The 26367-nt window shown below is 31.8% G+C and overlaps 1 protein-coding gene across 1 annotated transcript in view; it reads right to left on the bottom strand.

The window, feature by feature from the left end:
* Positions 1-26367, bottom strand: part of LOC124368332 (G-protein coupled receptor 161-like) — a 221522-nt gene that overhangs the window by 52130 nt on the left and 143025 nt on the right. The window lies entirely within an intron of this gene.

Genomic DNA, 26367 nt, shown 5'->3' with positions numbered 1-26367 from the left:
ACGAGACTGCTTGTGCTGTGGTTGATTGTATGCATGATTGAGTTTAATTAATCAATTAACAAATATAAAATCATTATTTTCCCTTTATTTCTTTTAAACTTTAAGGTTTATAAGATACTAACAGTTACCCACGGCTTTCCAAGCGATTTCATATTTAACAGATTCAGCAGAATAATAGGTTATGGTCCCTAGAAGATATTCCAATCTCCTGATCTCTTCAGAATAATCGAGTTTAAGAATGAGGTCCTGGAATCTGAGGGTGACACAGTTTGTATTAATAACCAATGCAATGAAAAAATTTTCTTTGCAGAATTTCATAATATTGGAATGAGTAGCCTACCTGAAAAAAATCCAGTAACAGAACTAAAAATGTAATAATGTTTTAATAATAGTTTTATAATAATACGTTAAATATTATAATTTTTTATAATAATTTGAAATCGTAAGTAGACGTGTTTAAAGTAAATATTGTTTCACAGTTCATTTTTAAGGTTTAAAAAGTTACACACAATTGGCACTAGTCCTTAATTCAGGTTTTGCACGCAAAGAATCATTTCTAGGTCGAATTTATTATATTTTAAAAGCCATAGTAAAATTTATCCTTTGATGCCATAATAAAAATATATACATACTCGGTCTGCGAAGACTTCTTTAGTCAAAAAATAGCATTTGCATTTCTACTTTTGGCTCTTTAGCACTAGCATTTGTATTGTTGCCCCCAAATCAAGAAAATATATTAGCGCATGTATTGCCCATCAAGAAAATATATACATAGCCTGAAAAGTATTTTTCATCCCAAAACTGTCTACTTCGGCAATTGTTATCTATGTATTTCCGGCCCAAATTATTGCAGGTGCAGTAGTAAGCATTAGCTTTTTTATGTCGATGCAGACAAAATACGCTTTGTCTGAAAACTCTGATTCAGTCAAAAAGCATCTGTTTCAAATCGTAATAATCTACATTTGGTTTAAGCTATTTTCGGTACCGTAGTAGAGTTTGCATTGTTTAATCGGACGCTCTCTGTAGTTGTGGCAGGCGGTGCTGTGGCACACCGTAAAGTGAACTTATCGTTTTTATTACTCGCTCCGTTTACAAGGTAACAAGTGAAGAGTTGATGCCTCTTTTCGGCTCTGTAAGAATCGTAACTTTAGTCCGCTTGACAAGTGCAACGCTGCTGACTGTGGAAGAGGAATGGAGAGGACGATCGCGACACTAGCGCTGGCTCTCGGCGTAACACTTCACTAACCATTACCCGAGAGGGTTTTTCTAGAAAGCTTGTGAATATCATGGAAGGTGTACGTGCGTGTACGTCTGTCTATCATCCACATTATTTAACAATTAAACTCGACCTTGGAGATGGAGATCCTGGAAGATTGTTATGACGTAAATATTATGTCTTCGGCAATTAAGGCCCGGGAATGCCTGGCTGGTTTGAATTACAAACTTTGGTTTTTTCTGATAAGTCACGTTTTTTCTCTCTGTAACCGGAATGAATATGAGACAAAATTCACTTTGTGGGTATTTTTCCTATTCAGGTAACGATTCGGAGAAAATTGTTTGATTGAGTAACATACTATCCAAAAAATAATTTTTTTACAACCTTGATGGAAAGGATTGGCTTCAATTTGGAAAATAAATGAGAGATGCGTGGAAAATGCAATGGGATTTATTCTATGAATTTAAGTTTTAAGTAATAAAATATAAATGAAAAACTTTGAGATAAAAGTATTAAGGAGCTCAAAACAAAAATTATGTAATTAAATGTGTGTATGCATACATATGTAATGTATATGGGTATAGTCTATTAAACTTACAAAATATTACATTTCCTTTTTCTTTTTTCTGGTTGCAAGTAATATTTTAAAGCTTATTCGAATCGTCAAAGTTAAAATTACTATAGTTTTTGTTAATTGCATTTTTTATATTCATTTTAGTTATAAGAAGTGTGCTGAAGCGTCAACCAGACAGACGGTCGAAATGAGCATTGTATTCAGTACTTAATATTTGTTCCTTACTTTGGTCTGAAATAAGTAATTATTTACTTTCAGAGAGCTATAGCTAGTTCCTATAAAGGCTTGTAAATTTTGATTTTGTTTATTGTATAAATAAAGCACTTTATCTTCTTCTTCTACATGGAAGGCGTATCTCTAACGTCGGTTCTCAAAATGAACTGAACTAATACTCGTACAACATGAAACGTTGCCCATATGACTGGTCTATGTCCTCTATCACTAACTCAATTAAAGGTGCTAATCACTCAACAATAAGCTTACTGTTAATGAATCATTACGAGTACGCCGTAAACGTGTCGCGTAACAGGCTTCGCAGTTCTTCAATGCAAAATTTCAAGTCTATATGCCGCATAGCTTATTTCATTGTTGACAGTTGAAATGAGAGACAATCGTGTGGAAACAACAATTTTACATGCCACAGCAAACAGAGAAATTGCGTCAGCCCATTCAGTGACATGATTGAATCACGATCAGAATTGCGTGGACATTCACCATCACAGAATTCGTTCTTGTTTAAGTAGAAATGAAAACTGATGTAAACTTCTACAAAAAGTCTACAGATGAAATATTTTTCAAAGTATCTTGTTAGCTTTTTGTTTATCATATTAGTGTATAAATAATAGAAGTCTGCACAATGCCACGATAAAATGATGAATATGTTGGGATAGTTAGGTTACATACATTAAAATGTAACATTTTTAAAATCTCTTATGAAAGTACTGAGTTTGTTTATTAATTTATTTATTTTGATTCTCTATGACGTCATCATCATGGTTACCCATAAGTCCAACGTCTAAATATTCACTGATACTCAATGCCACATCACGTGCAATGACAGTAAACTAACTCAGTATGAACGCAACATAATAATACAGAGAATCCGAAAAAGAATGCCGGAGTTTTGAACGGCTGTTACTTAAAAACTATTCAAGATCACTAAACGATTTAAAAGGCAAATCGAAGTTGAAATGACTAAGTTTTATTATTTATCAATGGTTTATCCAGTTCAACAGTTAACTGGTCGGTCAAAAATCCGAAGAAATTCGACAATTTAGTATCAGAAGCCCGAAAATTTTGATTGTCCAACGAGTTCTCCAGTTGAACATACCAAAATCGACAGTCCACGACGTTATTGATACAACATTGAGACTTCATGCATACAAAAATACAAGTTGAATGTCCTTTCAACACACGTTCTGTGTCATGAAACTGGTTAAACCACCAACGGATTGGATTACCATTTGGCTAATTTTGACCTCAATACGTATATCGAAAACGATGCTGCACACTAACAATCGAATTCAATTCCACGTACCACTAAACACACTTGCGAGTGGCGCCAGGAGTGTCAGTTACAATAGTGGACTACCACCGCGCAGCTGTTCTGCGCATGCCAAAGTCTACATTTCATCTAATACTACTCAGTAAACTACTCTTAGTTATTTCTTCTTCAATTTGATATTAAAATCGTTTAATTATCTTGAACAGTATTTAAGTATCGGCCGTTCAAAATTCCGGCACTTTTTTTCGGATACCCTGTATTATGACTAAGCTGTCAGTACATGTGAAAATGCCATTTGGAAGTAACTTATCCTAGATCCTCTCTTTTCTTTCGATACTGACGATAGATGATTTGAAAGGACACCAGGATTTCGGACCTTCGCAATCGTTGTGTGTTACCGAAAACAATACATTACGTTTCAAGGATTAGAATCTTCCGTCTTTACAAAAACCTGTTAAGTGCAGGTATCCAGTATTTTTGATACCTGGAGAAAAGGATGGATTCAAACCACGGAAATGAAGTGTTCTATTTTATTATACAACGATGCCAAATCCAAAATCCTGTTATCCTAGGTACTGTGTAATAGGCTCCCAGTGGTATTGAGAGATAAAAAAAATGTATATGAAACTTTTTCTTCCATTGTAGTTTCACGTTATAATTCCAAGTTTTATTTAATTGTCACAGGTAGTTTTAATTTTATAATAAATGCGAGTTTGTGAGGTATTCTGCGGGGAAATGTCCACACCCACTCCCCAACCTACGCTGTCTGTTTCCCACACAGAGTAGAACCCCTCAGGTGCGCTCCTTTGTTTTAATTACACACTGTTTTAAGTACTCGTTGTGCGGGGAAATATGCCATTTACACTTTCCTCTCTATGTGTCGTTCCAGAGTTACTGAAACACATTTGCTACCGAATTATGAAATTTAGACTTGTTTAACTTTAATTTAACTTGATATTACTTCTTTGTTTGTAGGTTATTTTTTACGATGGAAGGATTGTGAAGGAAACAGGATTTTTCCGGACATTTGCCAACGTTCAGTGAAACAAGAAATCAGTAAACACTATGTTTCGAGATCTGCACCTATGTCGTAGGTGGTTAGTAGACGAATGCAGACGTATCGTGACCTGTATTTTGTAGTTCAGTTTTAATGATTAGTGATGTGTATAGTTTTTTATAAAGTGCATGTTTTTAGAGTTAGTGAAGTTGACAAACAACATGGTGGTTGTGATTCCTGAGAGGCGTGCCACAACGCTTTGGTATGATTTGTTTATTTTAACCTAGTTTGTAATTATGTATTAGGTTAGTTCTTTACCTGAAGAATAGATTATATTGCAGATCTCGAAACGTAGTGTTACTGATTTCTTGTTTCACTGAACAATGGCAAATGTCCGGAAAAATCCTGTTTCCTTGGTATTACTGTTTTTAATCAATTACTCACGTATTAATTGGTTTGAGATTGCTGCAGAAAGGAGTGAAAATTATAATAGACGCATTAGTAAACTAGAGGATTTAATTAAACACCTACTATGTTTGTAAATATCAGCTGATTATAGTTAACAAATATTTTCAAATTTAAAATGCCACACGTAAAATAGCACTGGAAACACTATTTTCTTCACAATTTTCTTTTATTTGCTCTCTTATTACAAGACGCTGAATAATTGAACTCAGTCCTAAAAGGACCTTTGTGCTGCTTTCAGAATATTCTGGATGGGTGAGGTTGAAGGTAGGGCCCGCCTCCTGTCAAAGTCCATGAGGAAGAGTTTTGTCATAAATCAGTCATGATTTTTTCGAAGAATGGGAGACCAGTTCTGCACTACCCTCTCCAATCAAAACAGGCAGTCTATCCCTAACAGCCCCACTAACTCCAACAGTCATCTTCTGCAGTAGACTAGACCTATAAATTTAACCCTTGCACCCTAATATCTCGACATGTGCGGTTAGTAATGTGTCGCTCCTTGGAATCAATGGAGTTGCCAGATTTAAGTAACACATCGGTTTTTGCTGTACCCAAATGTAGGTAAAGTTGGAAAGTATAAACCAGCCAGAAGTGACCCCTTCTGGGGATAGTCACAAGTATCTTGTGGCTCTTTGGACTTTGATAAAACTTTGGATAAATATGTGAAGGCGTTTAATTAAATGGAGAAGGTTATTAAACATCTTATGGCGAAAGGGCCAAATTTGTGGAACCCCCAGAAACCTAATGCCACCTGCAAGTCACGGGGGTGGAAACAAATGTGGTGACTAAAGCAGTTCTTCACTATATCTGGCACACTTATATCTTGAGATACATCAAGCGCTGCTTGGCTACTAGCTGTGTTCCAAGAAAATACTGGTGAACGTAAAAATGTGTGACAGATTTAATGCTGATTATCTTGATTCACCTCTTCATTCTGAGTCATCGTCCCAAAATTATTTTCATCTGTCAGTGAATGAAAGTTTGTTAGCGTAGAAGTTATACGTCGTTTTATTGATCGCCTTTACACTTAGAGGATGAATCCTCGGTACTTGGACAATAATATTTACCACACCTGGAATGGATGTGTGGAATAGATTGAATCACACCAAATCTGGTTTGGCCATTCTGTGTAAGAAAGTTTAGCCCAGATCCTATAGTGATTTGATTTTAAAGTTTAAACTTATAAATACAACTTGCACAGACATAATATTATCTTTGTACAAAAAAAATCCATTATAGATTTGACTAATTTAGTATCAAAATGATATGTATTCAATTAACCCTGGGTAAATAATGACTCTCCCATAAGACATATGTATTTATGAAGTGACATTTCCTAAGGACCATGAGAATGGAAATAATTAACGAACAAGTTACATTATGGAACACAACTATTAACATAACTGGATAAGATGCTTACTAGTATTAAGAGTTAAAATAAACACATTCCTGATCATACTAGACACAGCGAAATCATTTGGAAAGAGTCCGAAGAAGGGGAAATCTCACATACCGTGTAAGCTTTCAAAGAAGCTATCCGTGAGCTTCCATACGCTAGCACAGGGGAATTCATCATAGATGTAAAGATTCTTGAGAGGATAGCTTTCATAAGAATATAAACGTATAAACTGTACTATCACTATTACTAAAGAATGTTTTACATGCACATAATGTCTAATTTTGATTAGTTAAAAAATAATATCCATAGCAAAGTTAGTCTGCATAACAAAATGATATCAGGATGCATCTTAATGAATTCAGAGAGTTGAATGGATAATGGGGTAAGGAGCGGCGTGGTTTTAATAAAATATAGTTTTTATTTACCACCTTTCTCTTGGAAGAGATTTTAATTTGTTTTAAAAATACAACACAAAACCAAATTAATTTTTAATTTGTTTGTTTTGATTTGTTGTTTGTTTCTTTTACTAATCTGGAAAAAAACTACTAGAGAGAATTAATGAACAAGTTTTATTACGGAACACAACTATTAACATAACTGGATAAGATGATTACTAGTATTAAGAGTTAAAATAAATTAAACACTACACGTAAATAATAAAAGGTAGCAGAACTTCACACCACCACCAAAGGTTGCTTAAAAGGCATCGCCTAGGTACTTGTCACATGCTAAATTATCATATAATCTGTTTTTTTAGAAATAAAATTGGTTTATTCTACAATTCTATCGTTGCCATCACGATTACTCAAAAGACCATTGTAAAATTTTTCTTCATTTACAATATTGTTATTTTTATAACAACAACCTCATACACATACATTATACATAAGAGGCACATTATACATTAGAGGTACAGCTTTTTAATGGGCTCTCTGTGTCTGGATATAATTTATACATAGTGCACACTAATGACTACAAACACAACACTTTGATCTCCACCAATTATGATGAAACTGCGAACACAACGAAGACACAAAGGCACACAATGCACGCCACAAGAGGACGAGGCTCCTGTACAGAGGTTTACCATTTGTGATTATTGTTGTTACAGTTATTTTGGTGGGGTTTTCAAGACTTTTATTTCATAATATGCATCAGTTTTTAGTTATTCGTGTACTACCCATTGAATAAGGCAAAGAAAGATAAAGGTCGGAGAATTGATTTGGTCCATTTAACAAGTTGCATCAAATATATTCTCTCCTTCTAATTGTGTGTTGGGAGAATACACCCTGTTAGACAAATTAATAACTGAATATATTATATTTAATATATAATTTGTTATTTAGATATTAAATATAATATCTAACGTGTCTGGATATAAGTTATACGTAGTGCACACTAATGACTACAAACACAACACTTTGATCTTCACCAAGTATGATGAAACTGCGAACACAACGAAGACACAAAGGCACACAATGCACGCCACAAGAGGACGAGGCTCCTGTACAGAGGTTTACCACAACTCTGTGGTGTACAAGTACTTGTGCTTGAGAGAGCTTAACTAACCACACTCCCGTCCTAACAACCTGTCTAGCGCTGCTTACTTAGAGCTGAGATTAGAGATTAGCTTAAACGTCTCCTAACTTTTTATATGATTAAAACTTGTTACTGGATTAAAAGAAAATTACAGCATATTACCATTGGTTTTCTAACAAGACTGTATATCAGTCGTGTTTATCACTTATATTCAATTGTAAAGATAAAAAAATAGAAGGTAAATTAAAATTTTTAAAAAGTGTAAAGGGATGTATAGGGAATATTCATTTTCCCTTTGGTGAAGGAGGTTGGAGGATAAGGGGGATAAGCGGATGATAGTAAATTATATTTGGATATGTGTTGATAGTTTATGATATAGACTTCATATTCTATAGTATCCCACTTTCTATTCATAAGTGAAGTAAATAACGTTTAAAAAAAATCTGCAATTGATGGTTAAGTATCAACTATCGTAATTTATTTATATATTTTGAAATACGCTGTAAGCCATAAGTAACTTCCATTTTGGCTTATATTCACTACCATACATTTCGATTTATGCCTTTAATTGGCTACGAAAGCTTACGCCATGTAGCGTAGGGTTGATATACCGAGATCGTGTATACTATTATTATTAGTTAGTAATCTCCTCTGATTTTATCCTATTATTTTTTTTGTTTTTTATATTTCTCCTTGAGATGCAGCAAAACAATAAGGGTTCCACATAATATAATACATTATATTATAATTTAGCTTTGCTGGGAACGGTTGATTCAACGCAATTGTTGAGTTTGGCTCCATTTCACTGCAGTTTCCTCTTTGAGTCTCTTCAAACGGACATGGGCTCCATATTCTAGGAGTTAAGCCTGTCAAGTGTAAAGTTTGAGATGATGGTCTGAGTCGAAGGTAAAATGGATCTACACTCAAGAATACTCTGTGATGCTCGTGAACTTGGAACTAGTGAACTGTGGTCTCAAATGGAACAACCAGGAGTTTTGTGATAAGGAACTGTATTTTCTCTTCTTTCACGTACCCATTGTGCCTATGTTGTACCCACCTTTCCTATCCTTAAGTAAGGGTATTATCCGAACAAAACTGTTCTTTTTTTAGCTAGTTCAAGTAGAAATTGGTTTGTCATAATAACCTAGATTGTTTCATGTTTAACAACTGAGTACCTCTTGCCGCTTTTTTATTCATTAGTTTCAAAACATGTTACATGATATTTGAAGTAGAAATATGTTTGTCATAATAACCTAGATTGTTTCATATTTAACAACTGATTAATTCTTGCCGCTTTTTATTCATTAGTTTCAAAACATGTTACATGATATTTGAAGTAGAAATATGTTTGTCATAATAACCTAGATTGTTTTCATATTTAACAACTGATTACCTCTTGCCGCTTTTTATTCATTAGTTTCAAAACATGTTACATGATATTTGAAGTAGAAATTGGTTTGTCATAATAACCTAGATTGTTTCATATTTAACAACTGATTACCTCCTGCAGCTTTTATTCATTATTTTCAAAACATGTTACATGATATTTGAAGTAGAATTTGGTTTGCCATAATAACCTAGATTGTTTCATATTTAATAACTGATTAAATCCTGCCGCTTTTATTCATTATTTTCAAAACATGTTACATGATATTTGAAGTAGAAATTGGTCTGTCATAATAACGTAGATTGTTTCATATTTAACAACTGATTAACTCCTGCCGCTGTTTATTCATTATTTTCAAAACATGTTACATGATACGTATATTGGCTAATTCATTGAAGCAAAGTAAAAATATGGATACGAGAACAAGTTAGTTGCTTAGATTGACAGGGGTGGAGTGAGAACCGGCCACAGAGAGTGTTGAATATGGATTAGCCTCCGAGATGACGTCATAGCCTTACCCTTGGGTCGGTTAGTTAGAATTGCTTTATAATCAAGAGATAATATAGCCGATATAAGATGAGGTAACATGAACATAATGCAGATTATTTACTCACCAGGTGAAAAATTTATGATGACCAACAAAAACGATTTTATGACGGTTTTGAAAAATAAGAAACGTCAAAAGGAAATGTGGTGATATATTAAAATGAGTTTTTATTGGCGAAAGTGTTTAATTTCATCATTTAAATATTCCCCTTGGGTAAAAAAACACGTTAAGTCTTTAGTTTATGGATGACAGCTCGCTTATTCAGATTTCTCTGCTCCATAAGTGTTTTTAAAAACAATGAAAAATACAACTGTCACTAAGAGGGTGTATCAAAAAGTAACGGGACTACAGAAATAACTCGAAAAATGTGCACATTTTTTATTGCAATTACAAAGTACTCTCATTCTGTTTCCAAACAGTGATTCTAAATGGCTTACCCACTTTTATAGCATTTACTAAAGTTCTTGTCTCACAATCTGTTTAGTACACTACAATAATGTAATAGTAAGATTCACTGTGTAATTGAAAATGGCATCCGAGAAGCACCTGTGACAGGTTTGAATATGGTGCATGCGGCATTACGTCTACATACTGTACGGAGACTTGGGTTACATTCGCTCGACTGTGCATGTTGCGTTGTTCTGATGCAGGATTCATCACACATGTTGCGGATTATGTCTGCAATTGATATATATATATATATTATATATATATATATTATATATATATATATATATATATATATATATATAAGTATATACAGGGTGATTCATGAAGTTCTCCCCCCACTTCTACAGCACATTGTACTAGTAAAAATAATGAAAAAATGTTATATAAACATAGGTCCGAAAACGCTTCGTTAGCGAGTTACAGCTAGCGAAAGATTTCGCCTGAAATTCCTGGGTAAAGAGTAAAATAAAGCCATACTGAACTTTTGGAAAGGTTAATTAAGTAAGAAATATCTTGGATTCTTATGTATTTTTTACCTGATAAAGCTAATAAAATAGGTTTCAGAACTGTACCTGTAGTAGTTTTTGAGGGATTCAGGGTTAAATGCAAAAAATTGGGGCACGAAACAATGTTTTTTTAAGTTTGATGTACAATAACTTTTGTTAAATTGGTAATAAATACATAAAATTAACAAACATTAATTGTAGAGAATTTAATTCTGAGAAAATTGATATAATCAAAGTCTAAAATAAAACAGAAATAAGTACCAAAAAAATCGATTTTTATTCAGTATAATACATTACTAGCTGTAAAGAAATACCGTACGGTATTTAGTTAAAATAAAACAAATACAAAATGTTTGTTCCTTAATGATGAGATAAATTGAGAAAACAAGATTAACTGTTAAATAAATTTGTTTGTAAATAAAAATATCATGTTTTATTACGTTGTATTTTTTTTTAATAAAAATTTACATCAAATGTTCGAAAATAAATGAAGCAAATATTTTCCTATTATTGTTTACTAATCATCGAAATGCAGTTTTTTGTTTTATTAATTTCTAAGTTGGTAACGCACGAATAACAGCTGATCAACAATGGTATTCTGTACTGTTACGTTTAGAACTGTGTATTAGTGGTGTTTTTGCAAGCTACAGCAGGAGATCGGGTTCTGTGAATCGTGTTATTAAATGCAATTTTTCCTGTGAGTTATAATTCGATTGTTAATTCAGCGAAAAAATGCCTTACTTATTTACATCAGAGGAATACGCTGATATGGTTTTTATTTTGGGTTACTGTAATGGTAATGCTAGAGCTGCTGTAGAAGAATATGAACTACGTTACCCTAATAGGAGGATTCCAGATACCAAAACAATTTCAGGAACTTTTCGTACTCCTCGGGAAACAGGATCACTACCAAGTACTAGAACCAATTATGAACGAGCTGTCCAACTTGATGATGATATTGTTATTAATGCTGTTCATCGCAGTCCAGGTGTAAGTACATGACGTATTTCTAGGCGGATAGGAGTTTCGCAGTCAACGGTGTGGGAGGTCACTTAATCGAAACAAATTTTATCCGTTTCATAAACAAAAGGTTCAACATCTACAGCTAGGGGATGGTCCGCTTCGCTTGGAGTTTTGCAACTTTTTGAATATTAATAATCAACTCTACAAGCGTATTTTGTTTACGGATGAGGCACAATTCACTCGGGATGGTGTCAATAACTTGCACAATGAACACTCATGGGCAGAAGAAAATCCACATGAGGTAGTGGAACAGAACTTTCAACACCGATTTAGCGTCAATGTCTGGTGTGGCCTTTTGCACAATCGGCTGATTGGACCTTTCATATTACCTGGACGCCTAAATGCTGAGTTCTATCTGCATTTCCTTCAAGAAGACTTGCCGCAGCTGTTAGAGAATGTTCCTTTATATCTCAGACAAAATTTGTACTTCCAGCATGACGGAGCAACCTCCCCACTTTTCACGTGCCGTTTCTGCTTACTTAAATCATCAATTTCCTGGACACTGGATTGGTCGTGCAGGGCCTCACCCTTGGCCACCAAGATCACCAGATCTATCTCCATTGGATTATTGCATCTGGGGATGGATGAAAGACATTGTATACAAGACAAAAGTGAATTCTCGTGATGAATTAATTGCCCGTATTATGGATTCGGCTGTGCAGATACAGGGAAGTCCTGAAAAATTAAGAAACGCAACAAAAGCAATACACAAACGTGCTGCAAAATGTATTGATAATGATGGCCTCATTTTCGAACATCTATTATAAAAAGGTGCGTACGGTTGGCCCAACCTGATTAATTTTGCTTAAAACTAGTAATGTATTATACTGAATAAAATCGATTGTTTGGTACGTATTTCTGTTTTTATTTTAGACTTTGATTATATCAATTTTCTCAGAATTAAATTCTCTACAATTAATGTTTGTTGATTTTATGTATTTATTACCAATTTAACAAAGTTATTGTACATCAAACTTAAAAAAACATTGTTTCGTGCCCCAATGTTTTTGTATTTAACCCTGAATTCCCTCAAAAACTACTACAGGTACAGTTCTGAAACCTATTTTATTAGCTTTATCAGGTAAAAATACATAAGAATCCACGATATTTCTTACTTAATTAACCTTTCCAAAAGTTCAGTATGGCTTTATTTTACTCTTTACCCAGGAATTCAGGCGAAATCTTTCGCTAGCTGTAACTCGCTAACGAAACGTTTTCGGACCTATGTTTATATAACATTTTTTCATTATTTTTACTAGTAAAATGTGCTGTAGAAGTGGGGGGAGAACTTCATGAATCACCCTGTATAGACCTGCCGATTCTAGACCACTTTCGGAGCCAACAGTAAATCAATGGAAAATACTGTTTTAAAGGACAATAAACGAATCTGTAAACCATGAATGAAAAATAACCGGATCTATAGCTGTTTTGCTTCTACTTTCTTAAGCTGTTTTAATGTAAAATATATTGGAAATGTTGTCAAAATTTGCTACGAATAAACGAAAAATCTGTTATTCTACAAAATTGACGGTAACACAGTCTTTATCTTTAATAGTCTTCTTTCCAGTAACAACCAAGTGTAATTTTATCATGTTTATTCAATTCTTTAATCTTTTTTTCATCCAAAACAGTCAAAAGTCTGTTCGGTAAGTGTACTTTATAATCTTCCAACTCGGCAATTATTGTAAACCCGAATTTATCCTTCATTTTCTCCAAATTCAAAATTTTGTATTTCTTATTTTCTTCCAATTCATTTAACTTCTTATACTCTTTGAACTTACATTCTCCAATATCATTTAACTCCTTCAAGAACTCCATTTAAATAGGAAAAAATTTAAAGACGGAAAAAATGAAATTTGCTAAACAATCACTCGAGAAGTCGAGGGAATTGCCAACATCTTCATTGTTTGACGAGGTTCTTCATTTACTTTCTCCAAATGTTACTATTAAAATCATCGAGGATTTCTGGCTTAAAATCGTTAGACAAATTCAACATCCAGATAATGAAAAAATACAGGTAATATCTTTTCATAATAAAACGTGTGTATCGATACCCACAAATCTAATGTATTCTTTGAAAAGGAAAATAATTTTTTCAACGGTTATAAGAGATAAGTAAAAATTTTTATTCTGTTTTCTAAATTCTGTAATAAATTTTGTTTGTTTTTTACCTCCATATTGCAATTTTGTAAGCAGATTATTCAAAATGTGTTAGTTTATTTCGAAATTTCTTAGGTTTAGGTCTTTCGTACAAAATTAAATTACAATCTCTACAAACTAAATATTTTTTATCAATAATTTCTCCTCTATTATAACACTTGTAACAGGTTGGCATTATACTCTTCCGTTTAAACAAAAAAAAAGATTTTTTTATAAATGGAGATTATGGAAACTAAGTCTACCGAGATATTACATTTTTCAGCACAAATGTTTATGTTTACATTTCTACAACAGAGATAAATAGATAATAATTTCATTCTATTGTACAACTATTTAGGATATTTTGTCTATGATTACAAAGATTATTCCGGAAGAAATCGAGATTTTTCATCAGCGAAAGAGTATATTTTTGAAGTTTTAGAAGGAATGAATGAGAATAATATGAATTTAGCAAATTATTTTTCTTAAATAAAAAATCTATTCTACTAAATAGTCATCAAACAACATTAACTCTCCAAAATCACTTCAGTTTCTAGCATTTAAAGAACTTACCACAGGAAATAGTTATAAAGACTTCTTTGAATTACCTAAATATGTTAAACAAATGTTGATATTTTCCTTAAGTGAAAACGAATCCTTAAATGAAAACGAATTCAGAGAACTTTTTAAGTACTAAAAAGTGTTCAATGCAATTTATTACAGACAACTTAGATAGTATAAATATGTTAAATGTAATAGGAGATTTTAAATTAAATAATAGAAAAATAAGAAAATATTCCGATTTTTACAAAATAAAACTAAAACACCAACAATCTGACATTTTTCATCGCTTTTATGCTAAATTTCATTGTTTATTTGTTGAAATGTTGAGGAAGACAATATCCATACTGGGCCAAGGAATATGCATACAGCTAGTTTTTTAACAAGTCTTTGTAAACAACAAGATTTATCAAAGGAATTTATAAGAGATCACGCTTTTGTTGTAGATTGGGATAAATTATATGGAAAAAACATTTACGTAACAGATATATTGTGTGTGTGTGATTCTGACGAAGAAAAAGAGAAACGTTTTGCCATTCAGCAATTCATTACGATATAATGAAAGACATACAAAATGAGTGTTGTTAGTGTGCGTGTTTTTGCGATATCTACTTAAACTTCTAAGAAATTGGGAATGGGAGAAGAAGAAAGGTATCATATATTTTATTTCAATCAACTCTAGAATTGTGACGTCGGCGTTCCACGATGACCTTGGTTTGCTCACGCCGTGAACAATGACCTTGCTTTGCTCACACCAAATGACCTTGCTTTGCTCACGCTGTGAGCGACAATGAAATCACTGTAAAAAACACTTAATTCTGTATTACAAATGAACACTATTTTCACACAATGTTTTTATCACAGTTTAGAATGTCTACACAAATTCACAATTCTTCTTGCAATTATTTCCTTTCTTCGAGTCCCAAATATAAAAATAACTTATAAAATATAATAACACTATGAATGGCAACGCCCAGTGGAACACTTCACTTCACTTTTAACAAGAAAACACAGATCTTCACAGCAATCTTCTTACATTATAAAGGTCCATATCTTCTTTCTCCAACTCACAAATACATTAGAATCTTCTAAATAATGATTATATCTTGTTTAAATTTCGTTAAAATAGAGGAGGATCATACATGGCTAGCTATACGTGGCCAACGCCCATGATGAAAATTTTTTCCGTGTGGATAAACGATTATGAATATCGAAGTTTTATCGATAATAAAAAATCGATGGTTGCAATCGATATTAGAAACTGTTTATAGTTTCCAATGTATATTAAATAAGTGAATATCAATATTTATTTCAAACCTTGTTGTTCAAAAACCACTCAACCGATATTAATGAAATTTGGTACACATATATTAAATACTTAACTCTTTCGACTTAACTTATCCATAAGGGTGAAATCATCCCCTATTTCTTAATATTCATAAAAAAATAAAAAAATTATCAGAAAAATCTGAAACTTCAAAAACAAGCGAGTTCAACTTAAAAATTTCATAAAAATAACAAAATTTTCCAAAATCCACCCCAATCATCCCTTATCTTTAAACTCTTATATCTCGAGAACTATTGGAGCTTTTTTTGATGAAATTTGGTATATAGGGATCAGTAAATATTAAAGTATTTTTTAAAATCATCACTTCCGGTCCATGACCTTGAAATAGTTTTTTTCCTAATATCATCCCTATTTTTTAACATTTTTTAATGCAATTTAAAATGTATACTTTTATTCAATGTCTTTAACAATTCTGTAAAGTTTTAAAAATTATCCAATGATATAATAGTGAAAATAACGCGATTTTTACTGAATTTCTCTAATATCGTTCTTAATCACATCATAGGCTAAAAACTTCTCAGAAACCACAACCACATAACATGTCGAGTTAGTAATAGCATTTTGAAAATCCATATTGATAATTATATCGTTCTTTGAACCAAAAAATATTTGTCAAACTCTTTGTTGTATCAATGACATAAATAGGTCTATTCGCTAAAAATTCTTTAGGATTGTAATACATTTCCTTATTATTACAGTAAACTTTCTTAAAATCTTGATACATCTGATACATGATTCTGAAAAGACCTCCTGAAATGTTTAAATTTTGTAATTCATCTGGATAAAAAGAACCGTTCAATTTTACTCTGATATTTGTTACATTCAAACTATCAAACTTTGAAGGATTTTTTTCTTGATTATTCTGTCTATCTGTTTGAAAACCTATAATAAACGAACTTGGGAGTGAAGATATTTCTATAAATGTTTGTAATATCGAACGAATAAGTTTGTTACGGGAAATACCTTTTTGTTCAATACATTGCCAATCTAGAAAATTAAAACATAATGTTTTGGACTTTTTGTAATTTCATCAATCAACCTAATTTTACTCGTGGTTTTATAATCAATCATTGGAACTCTAATAAAAATATCTGTAATTGTTATTTTTCCATCAACAGGCATAACATTTCCAGTTGCAGTCTTCAGAATCACATCATCGTCTTCTGCTCTTATAAAACTTAGATAAAATCCTCCTTTATAGATCGGAATAGTAACATTTTCAAAAATCCTAATCCAAAATGAGATAAATTTCCAGCTGCTTCAAAAACACCAAATTTAAAATCTGATTCAAAAACCATTAGAAGTTTGAGAAATAACATCACTTTTTGAATACGAAATAGTTCCTTTTAATTGTGCTTAATTGGCCACAGTTTTCGACTTCTTCTATCAATTTATCTTAGAAAATAAAAACGGTATAAAATTATCGATTAATCTAACATTATCAGTTCCAAGATATGCTTGACCATCTTGTTTTGTTAAAGTTCCCAGAAATATAAAACTGTAAGTTAGACGAGCAAAAGTTATCTCCAAAAATCAATATTAAACTCAGTTCTTTTATTCGGTTCATTCAAATGTTGTTTACTAATTGGATAGAAATTTTTAAACTCCGCCCTTTCAATATCACTAGCATATTTTCTGTAGTCCCGCCATTTAATAAGAGAAAATTTAGAAATTTTAAACATCATGTATAAGAAAGATATCATTTTTTCATCGATCTAATGTACGTTTTTATAAGAAAAGATATAAATTTTAGTAAAATAATTAAAAAGATTAGAGTCATTTTTAATGATCTACTTCGTCATATTCAGGATTCTCTTCCTTAAATTTTGCAATTTCGGCCACATATTTCAATAAAAATCTGCACAGGATAGTAACCGCTATCTATAATATTATTCCAATCAACTGTATCTTTATTTTCATCCAAAAACTTTATACTCAAGTGTTGATAGAGGCAAAGAACAGACATATGATCTTTTAATTGATAATGTATAATTTTCTTGAATGAACTCTGATGATAAAGTTTGATATTTAGCAATTTGTATACCAATTCAATTTGTTTACGTATAATCTCATCATATCTTCGGATAATTCATATTTTTTGAGAAATATCATCCCAATGTTCTTTTTTCAAATTTCTTTCGTGTTGCATTATAAAAAGATCGAAAGCACTGTAATGTCCCGCCATCTCTATTTATTAAGAAAAAATTTCAAAATCAAGTTTTTATAAATTGGCTCTTTTTAGCGTTACATTCAGCACATTTTCCAGATATTCTCTTAACTCCATTGATGTTTGCATAGTATTTTATATAATTTGTTGCAAGTTTTTTCCTTACACCTCACACAATATATGAGCGCCATTTATAAAGGAATAATTTAAAATGAATCATCATAACCGCCTAGTCTATTAAATCTGTCATCAATATTTTCAAAAGATTTATTAACATCTTCTTTAAATTTATTAAAGTTTTTCTTCTAGTTTATTTACTTTATCGAGTTTATCACCTATTCCTTCAAGTAATTCACGAATTTTATCGTCATATGTATGATAATTTTGCGCAATTTTTCCCAATTGCTCATTAATATATTGCTCGATTTTTCATAAGTTTTTCATTAATTTCACCATCATCGTCTACTGATCTTTCTACTTCTTTCTTCAAGTTTTTCATTGACTTCTGTTGTAAAATCTTTAACATGTTGTTTTATGATTCTCGTAATTTTTGTTTAGTTCATTAACATTTTAATATGATCTTCTAATTGAATCATTACAACAACATCAAATGGATTAATTCCTTTACTAAACACGGGCTAATTCTTTTTCCTTTAAAATCTAAGGCATTTTTAACATTCGGATCATGTAAATCAACAATATCGATGTTTTCTGATAATTTTAGAGGTTTTAAAATCTGTTCTTTAACAACATCATGTTTGTCAATACCAGGTCGAACACCGACAATTCTTTTCTTATTAGCCAAACTAACATAAATTCTTATCCACTTTGATCGCTTCAGTAATTTTATCAGCTTTTTCTATATGAGACATTAAATTGGTAAATATTTTTTTTGCACCATCTTCAAATTCTTTTTTCAATGTTTTTATTTTATCAGCAACTTCACTTGAACTCATGAAATTTGCAAGTTTGTTATCATATTCTGCTTTTAAAATCTTCAATCTCGACAGCAAACATATCTGAATCTGGAAGGTTTTGTAATAAATTTTCTAACTTGTTATCAAAACTCATTTCTCAAACTATCAAAATTCAAACTATTATCTACATTTTGAATACTTTCTGTTTTAATTTGTGTTCCAAATACGTCAAAAATATTTTGTGAATCCATATTTATTAAGCAATAATTTGTTAACAACTTCTTTAAAATCTTTACCATTACTCAGTTCATTCAAAACAAAAACAAATAAATGACCACAAATTGGGGGGATCTTTATAATCTTGAATCTGAGAATCATTGTAGTAGACGCTTGATTTTTTTCAAATATTTAATCAATTCTATAGGTGGTTTTGTCCTCAATTCTTCCATACGAATCAAAAATAACATGCATTCTTATCATTTTTATAATAACAAATCCAATGCGTTCCACTTCCCATAATCGAGTCTAAATTCACAATTCCACATTCAAATTTCTTAACTTTTTCAGGTAATTAGTTAAGTAGTAGTATATTCCTCTAAAATGTTTAATATTTTTGCAGATTTCTTCCAATTCCCCGAATGTTAAAGGTTTGATTTCAAATTTTTTTTAATGTTTGATTTCCCGTAATTCAAAGTTTTTTCATCTAATTCTCAGATCCTGTAAACATCTTCCAACTCTTTATCTAACCAATTTAAAATGTTTCGAACAATAGGAATCACGTCTTTTTTAACGATTGGAGCAGCTTTACGAACATAAGGAACAACATTTTTAAACAACTGGAATATTTTCTCCAAAATCTAATAATTCTTTCAAAAGTCCACCATTTTTTAAGTTCTTTCAACTGATTATAATAAAATTCTATTCTGGTTCCTTTATTGCTTTTCTTATGTTTTTCGAGTTTTATTGTATTGTCTATTTGTTAAAAATATCTTATCTTCGCCATTTTTTAGTTGATCTATTTTAAATTGAATACTAACGGGTATTTTTTTCTTAAAAAGCGGATTTTTATTTTTTCTTTCTGATTTTTGCTAAAATTTACGTTCACCTCCATTTATATAGTTAAAATTTCAAGTTCTCTTCGATTCCCATTCCTAGTTTTCTCTTCAAAAACATTGCTCCAGCTGTTGGAAAGCGCAACAAATCTTTCACCTAAAACTAGCATCTTTTGATAAAAATCTATCCATTGCTTTATCTTGCAAAATTTTATCTGCTATATGTCTGGAATTTGTGTCTCTATGTTTTGCATAAAAAATATCGTGTTCCATAGCAGCTTGATCTAATTTATTTATACCAGGATCTCCTCTTTTTAGTCTTTTTTCGAGTTTTGTGCCAGGCCCCAGATACTGATAAGTTGGTACGTGTAATTCAAAAGGTAAATTGTTGATAAAATCATTCAAAAGTCCGCTAACCTTCAATCATAGATGAACTTATTGCCGGCAAAACTCGTTTTAAATATTTAATTCCATCAGGTTTTTCAATCATTTCATCAAGTTTGTTCGAAATAAAATCTTTAATCGCTTTTTTTTCGTTCAAAAAATTGTTGTTTCCAGCCTTTTCTTGAGCATAAATATAATTTATAATTCCATCGAGTTTTGTCAAATCGTCGATATATCTGTACTCAATCTTATTATCATTGTATTTTCTTACACCTGATCCTTCGATTCGTTTTTCCCAAATTGGTTTAATTAATTTAATATATTTTTTACCTCTACTAGACTTAGGCTTCTTAGTAGATAGATCATTATTTTTGTAAATTGAGTCAGATTCCCATAAATTTCTGTATACTTTTTCAAATCTTCTTCAGAATATAAATTATCTTTTGGAGTGTCATATTCTGTTAATAATCTCCATAAACCTTGAGTTCCTTCATATGTTTTTTCATTAATAATGATATCATTATGCTCAAAATTAACGGGTAAATTTCCAATCATAAAACTTTTCTTTTTTTTTATCCCAATACAAACCAAATTTATCATCTTTTACTCTAGGAAGGAATTTTTTACAATTTCACCAATTATTATATCCGTTGTTCCAGGACTTATTGGTTCAACTATGGTAGAGTCTTCAATGATTCGAGGTCTAAATGGTTGTTGGAGATGGTAATTTTGGCAATTCAAACTCTTCTACTTCAGATTCTGGAATCGAAATATCAGCAAATTGTCGTACAACTGGAACCAAATTCATCAAATTTTGATTATCGCTTAAAACGTTTTCAATTTTACCTTCAACATTTTTAATTGCAGAAGTTACAGGTTGATTAATTTTTTGAATAAATTCTTGTTCTTTTTCATCAATTGAATCTGTTCTTTAAATTCTTTGATTAATTTCTTTTCGATTTGATCAAGTTTTTTCGCTTCTTCAGAAGTTACGTTCACCATTTAATTAGAAAAATTTTGAAACGTGGAACGTTAAAACGTGAACGTGGAACGTAAAAACGTGGAACGTAAAACGTGAACGTGGAACGTAAAAACGCGGAACGTAAAACGTGAACGTGGAATTGTAACAAATATTTTATCAATTAGATTTGTCAGACCACTGAGCAGCATTTATATTAGAAAATTAATTCAAATATTTACCATTTTTAGGCTTCAAAGTTAGATTAATAGTTAAAAATCCATAGTCTTTCTTTCCAAATTTTATCACATAATTCATTAAAGTGGTTAAAACTCATATCAGATCCCACATAATTGTTGTAAATTCCTTCTCGAATAGTGATCGTCTTGCTTAAAACACACAAAAATATTCAAATTATTTCTAATAACTTGTTTATCAACCTTTGAAAAGCATTGGGAAAGATAGATACAATGAATATGTTTTTGTTGACGAGACATTTTACGAAAATATTCCTTAATAATCGTCCCTGATTTTTTTCCAAAATACAATCATCAAAAACGATTAAACGATTAGGGTTTACATTCGCTTTAAGAACGGAACTATAGTCCTCAGAAAGCCATTATAAAAATGTTGATATTTTTCTTTGCTTAAGTTCTTCTCAATATTTTTCAAATCTTTCTTGTAATTTTTTAATAAGGCGTCTTTGGTTCTACAAAGATTTAACTAAAAAACCATACAATAGGTGGAATAAGGAATCAAACCTATTGTAAGATAAAAATTAATTCAATAATAAAAGTTTGTTTTTCCCACATCCACTTGAACCAACAATTAACAATCTGAATTTGGTTTGATTCTTTCTTTATTTTCTTCAAACGTTTGAAGTTTTATCTGATCTTTTTGCTTTTAAAAATTTCTCACCATTTAAATATAGCGACGAAATGAAAGCTGTTCAAGTTAGACTTCAGAAAGCTCTAACAATTAGTTTTTTTAAAACTTGGAACATCCTATTCATTTAGAGAAGAATTCAAAATTATTTCAATCGGGTTTTTTAAGGCGTGTTTTTATTCTATAACACATTTTTGTAATATTAGTGGAAAGTTTTCTCCTTATTGTATAAGGATTTAGTTGAGAGAAGAACAATAACAAAAATATTAATGGTTTAAAACAAAGGATATTATACTTTCGGCATCAAATAAAAAATTCCCTTAAAAAATAAATTAAATGGTTAATCTGAAAACATTCAAACAATCAGATAAGAATCTTTAAACTTTGACGAACAACAAAGTTTTGAAAAATGCAGCAAAAAATTAATACTCTCTACATAAACAATTCCAAATAAAATCACCAGTAAGAATAATGTTATTTCAGCAATTCATAGTAGATTTAATTTTAGGGTTTTGTTCAAGAAACTATTGAGCCAAAATCAGGTGTATTTAGGAAATAAAACGCCAAAATTTAGAGACCGTTTTGATGTAATTGATAGGTGGCACTGCAATCCTCGATTTGAACCTAAGAGTTCTTGTGAAAATCAATACCGAACATTATACACAAAGAATCTGAAATTTTGTATCACATTTCTTCTTCCGAAATGTGGATCAAAAAATCAGTGAGAAAACCGAATGAAATTGGATGTTATATTCCAATATAGAAAAAAATATTAAAAGGAATTCAAAAAAATCGTTCTAACTATACATGGGGGGGGTGGGGGGGGGGGGGGGTGGGGGGGGGGGGGGGTGGGGGGGGGGGGGGGTGGGGGGGGGGGGGGGTGGGGGGGGGGGGGGGTGGGGGGGGGGGTTGTTTGTCCCTTCGCACGATTTCTCGAAAACGAATTGACCTACGTACTTGAAATTTTGCATGAATCTTCATTTCTATTAAAGAAAAACTGATCTTTACCGAATATGTTTATATCTAACTTATGGGTGGCCGTGATGTCGATAAACTTCCACAATAAAAAAATTGTAAACAAGAGAAGCACATCAGATATTGTTCCGTTTAAATAATATACATCTTCGGCTATGCTTATGTTAAAGATTTTACCAAATCCCTTGTAGACCATCCATCCTCTACTTTTAAATTTGAAGAGTCAATAGTTATCTTAAAAACTATTTCTTAAGTCCAGTATCTATTTACTAAGTATAACTTTCACAACCACCAAGAACAGTACCAACATTGTAAAGGTTTCAAACTTTAAAACAGCGTTATATTTTAAAGAATTAACCTTTTCGGGTCCTTTTTGCGGCAATATACTATACTAAATAGAGACCTTTAATTTGATGTACTATACAACCTATGCACTAATTTAAGATTTCCTTCTAACTTCTTGGGGGCTATCCCTCTCACATGACAAAAAATTGGTTGTTAATTCAAAAAGTATATTTATAGGTGCAATAATGGTGTACTAAGTTGTATAGCTTTACCTGTAATCGTTTAGGAATTATGAAGCCCTTGCGGGACTTTTTTACAATTTGTATATATTCCATACACAATTCCTTCATACAGGTCTATCAACATCCGCTGAACCGCGAATAATTTCCTTATGTACACCTCAACCAACCTCCTCAGATATTCTGATGTTTAGAGAATCCACGAACCAAAGACGATTCTATGGATATTGTGCTACAGGGTATGGAATCTTATTGATGACATGCCATTACCATACAAGACATCATACATAGCAGTCCTGAGCACAGGAATCTGGAGCACAGATTCGGTGCGTGATCTTTGCACCACTCCGCGACACAAACTGGAAATAATTCAATGAATCATTTTAATTCTAAAATTAATATTTTAATTGTAAACTTTAGTAAAAGTTTCAAATATAATAAGAGGTAACAATTTTCCGTTTATATTGAGGGAAATATGTTTGTCCAATTTCCTGTTACTGCATTATTCCAGAAATATTATAGTCCGTTAAATCTATGCAGATATAACAACTACTTTATTGTCATCCCTTCGTTCGTAGATTTATTGCCATATGGTAACACAATATCTGGATGGTTGGAAGGGTCGATTCAATGTAAATATTGAATATAGCTCAATTTCACCACTCATAGCTACGTTATGTGAAGAAAACTGCGTTGTTCTGTCGGCCTTTGAGGTCGTGTGTAAAACATCGAATTGCACTCAATTGTAGACCTGATTGTAGACCACGAGAACGCCTCTTTATATGGATTAATCTGGCGGCTGCTGAAAAACAAGACATGGCTCTTTTATAGTTTAGGTTTTGCTGATGTTGAAAACTATTTTTAATTTCTTCATCGCCGGTTTTTTAAGTATCTCTTCAAACGTGGACTTCAGTTTTCAGGAGTCAAGTTTGTGTCAGTGTCAGATTTCAAAAGCTGTGCTGAACGGAAGTTGAAATGGAGTTAAACATTCGTACATTAGCATAGTTATTAATAAAAGCTCTAAAGTGTTAGTTAAATAAAACATATGTTTGGATTTTACTCATTTTGTTTGGGTTTATGATCAAATCTCTAGTCCAGCGCATTGTTTATGCCAATTTTGATCTTCCTCATTTCATAGTTTTTATTTGGGACTTGTTAAAGTAGGCACCATCATGACTGCAGTGTAAAATGTACTAGTTTAGGCATTAGCATACAACATAAACATCAAAGGACTAAGCATGTGGCCCTGAGGAATACCTCACACATTACTCAGCCTGGTGGGTGTTACGTCACACACTGCCTCCTGCTCAATGGAGAGATATAATTCTAACCTCTCTAATCAAACTTTTTTAATATTTTAATTATCAGTATGTAATTTACACAGTAAAGTTCTTTAGCAAAATCTAAGATTATCATTGCTCAATTTATCCATGTGTGAGTCTAATAATGCTAATAATCGACCAGCAGTAACATTTCCATCATATGAGTTGTTTGGAAACCTAGTTTCGAATGTGTTGTTACGAGATCGTAACTATGAACTCACTAATCTAACAATGAAAAAGCAAAGGTAGATCCTGATATTTATACAGGAGGTCGGAAATGAGGTCTTGTTAAAGAGACCGACTATAACAGATTTACAAATTTAAAGGAAAACATTCGCCTTAGAGGTAGGTTTAAAATAAATAAATGTAGGGAGAGTTGTAATAAGTAAAAAAAATTAGAAAAATAATATTTTTTATTAATCTGAATAAAAATTTTAACTTGCAGACCTTAAGGAATGTACCCAGTACAACTTTCAATATGTCCGATAATATTAAATGTTTCAAAATGTCTACAAACTCAGAGCAATTTGTAATTATATAAGGGAATTCTTGTCCTTAATTTGTACAACAAACAATATATAATCGTATATTGTAAAATATATTATAAACTGACTGCCAAAGCGCTCGGCTCAGTATTTCCGGTGAAATCAAAGTGTTATATCAAAGGTTCTAACAGCTGATTGCAGATTTAAGTTTGTATGAGAAATGAAATAAAAGAAAACCATTGATGACAAATAAACTGATTGCCAAAGCGCACTGCTCAGTATTTCCAGTGAAATCAAATTTTACTTCAAAGTTCTAACAGCTGATTGCACATTTACATTTGTATGAGAAATAAAATAAAATCAATCCATTTATGACGAAAAAACTGACTGCCAAAGCGCTCCGATCAGTATTACCGGTGCAGTGAACATTTTACATCAATGGTTCTGACAGCTGATTGTACATTTAAGTTTGATTGAGAAAATAAATAAAACCAATCCATTGATGACAAATAAACTGATTGCCAAAGCGCTCTGCTCAGTATGACCGGTGCAATGAACGTTTTACATCAACGGTTCTGACAGCTGATTGTAGATTTAAGTTTGAATGAGAAATGAAATAAAAGCAATTCACTGACGAATAAATTGACTGCCAAAGCACTCGGTTCAGTATTTCCGGTGAAATAAAAGTTTGAAATCAAAGGTTCCAACAGCTGATTGCAGATTCAAGTTTGTATGAGAAATGGAATAAAATAAATCCATTTATTATTGGTGAAATAAACGATTGAGACTTAGCTAGACATTCCAAATGTTTCATAAAATTCTTCTCGTTGCTAACAAAGAATCAAATTCGAATAGATAAAAACTTTTAAAATAAAAGCACTTTTTTAGTGAAATATTAAGTACAACAGTTGAAGTGTTGAATATACTTAAAATATTAAGATCCACTAAAACACTCACAATTCTTCTCCATTCATTAATTTGCTGAGCATTAGTGAGACCTATCACTTGTGGGGCTAGACAAAATTTAATTTTAAACTATAGAC

This window comes from Homalodisca vitripennis, chromosome 8 (assembly GCF_021130785.1).
Source record: "Homalodisca vitripennis isolate AUS2020 chromosome 8, UT_GWSS_2.1, whole genome shotgun sequence".
Classification (NCBI taxonomy): Eukaryota; Metazoa; Arthropoda; class Insecta; order Hemiptera; family Cicadellidae; genus Homalodisca; species Homalodisca vitripennis.
Note: the sequence above shows the minus strand (reverse complement) of the source record. Positions and strands in the feature narration are given on the sequence as shown.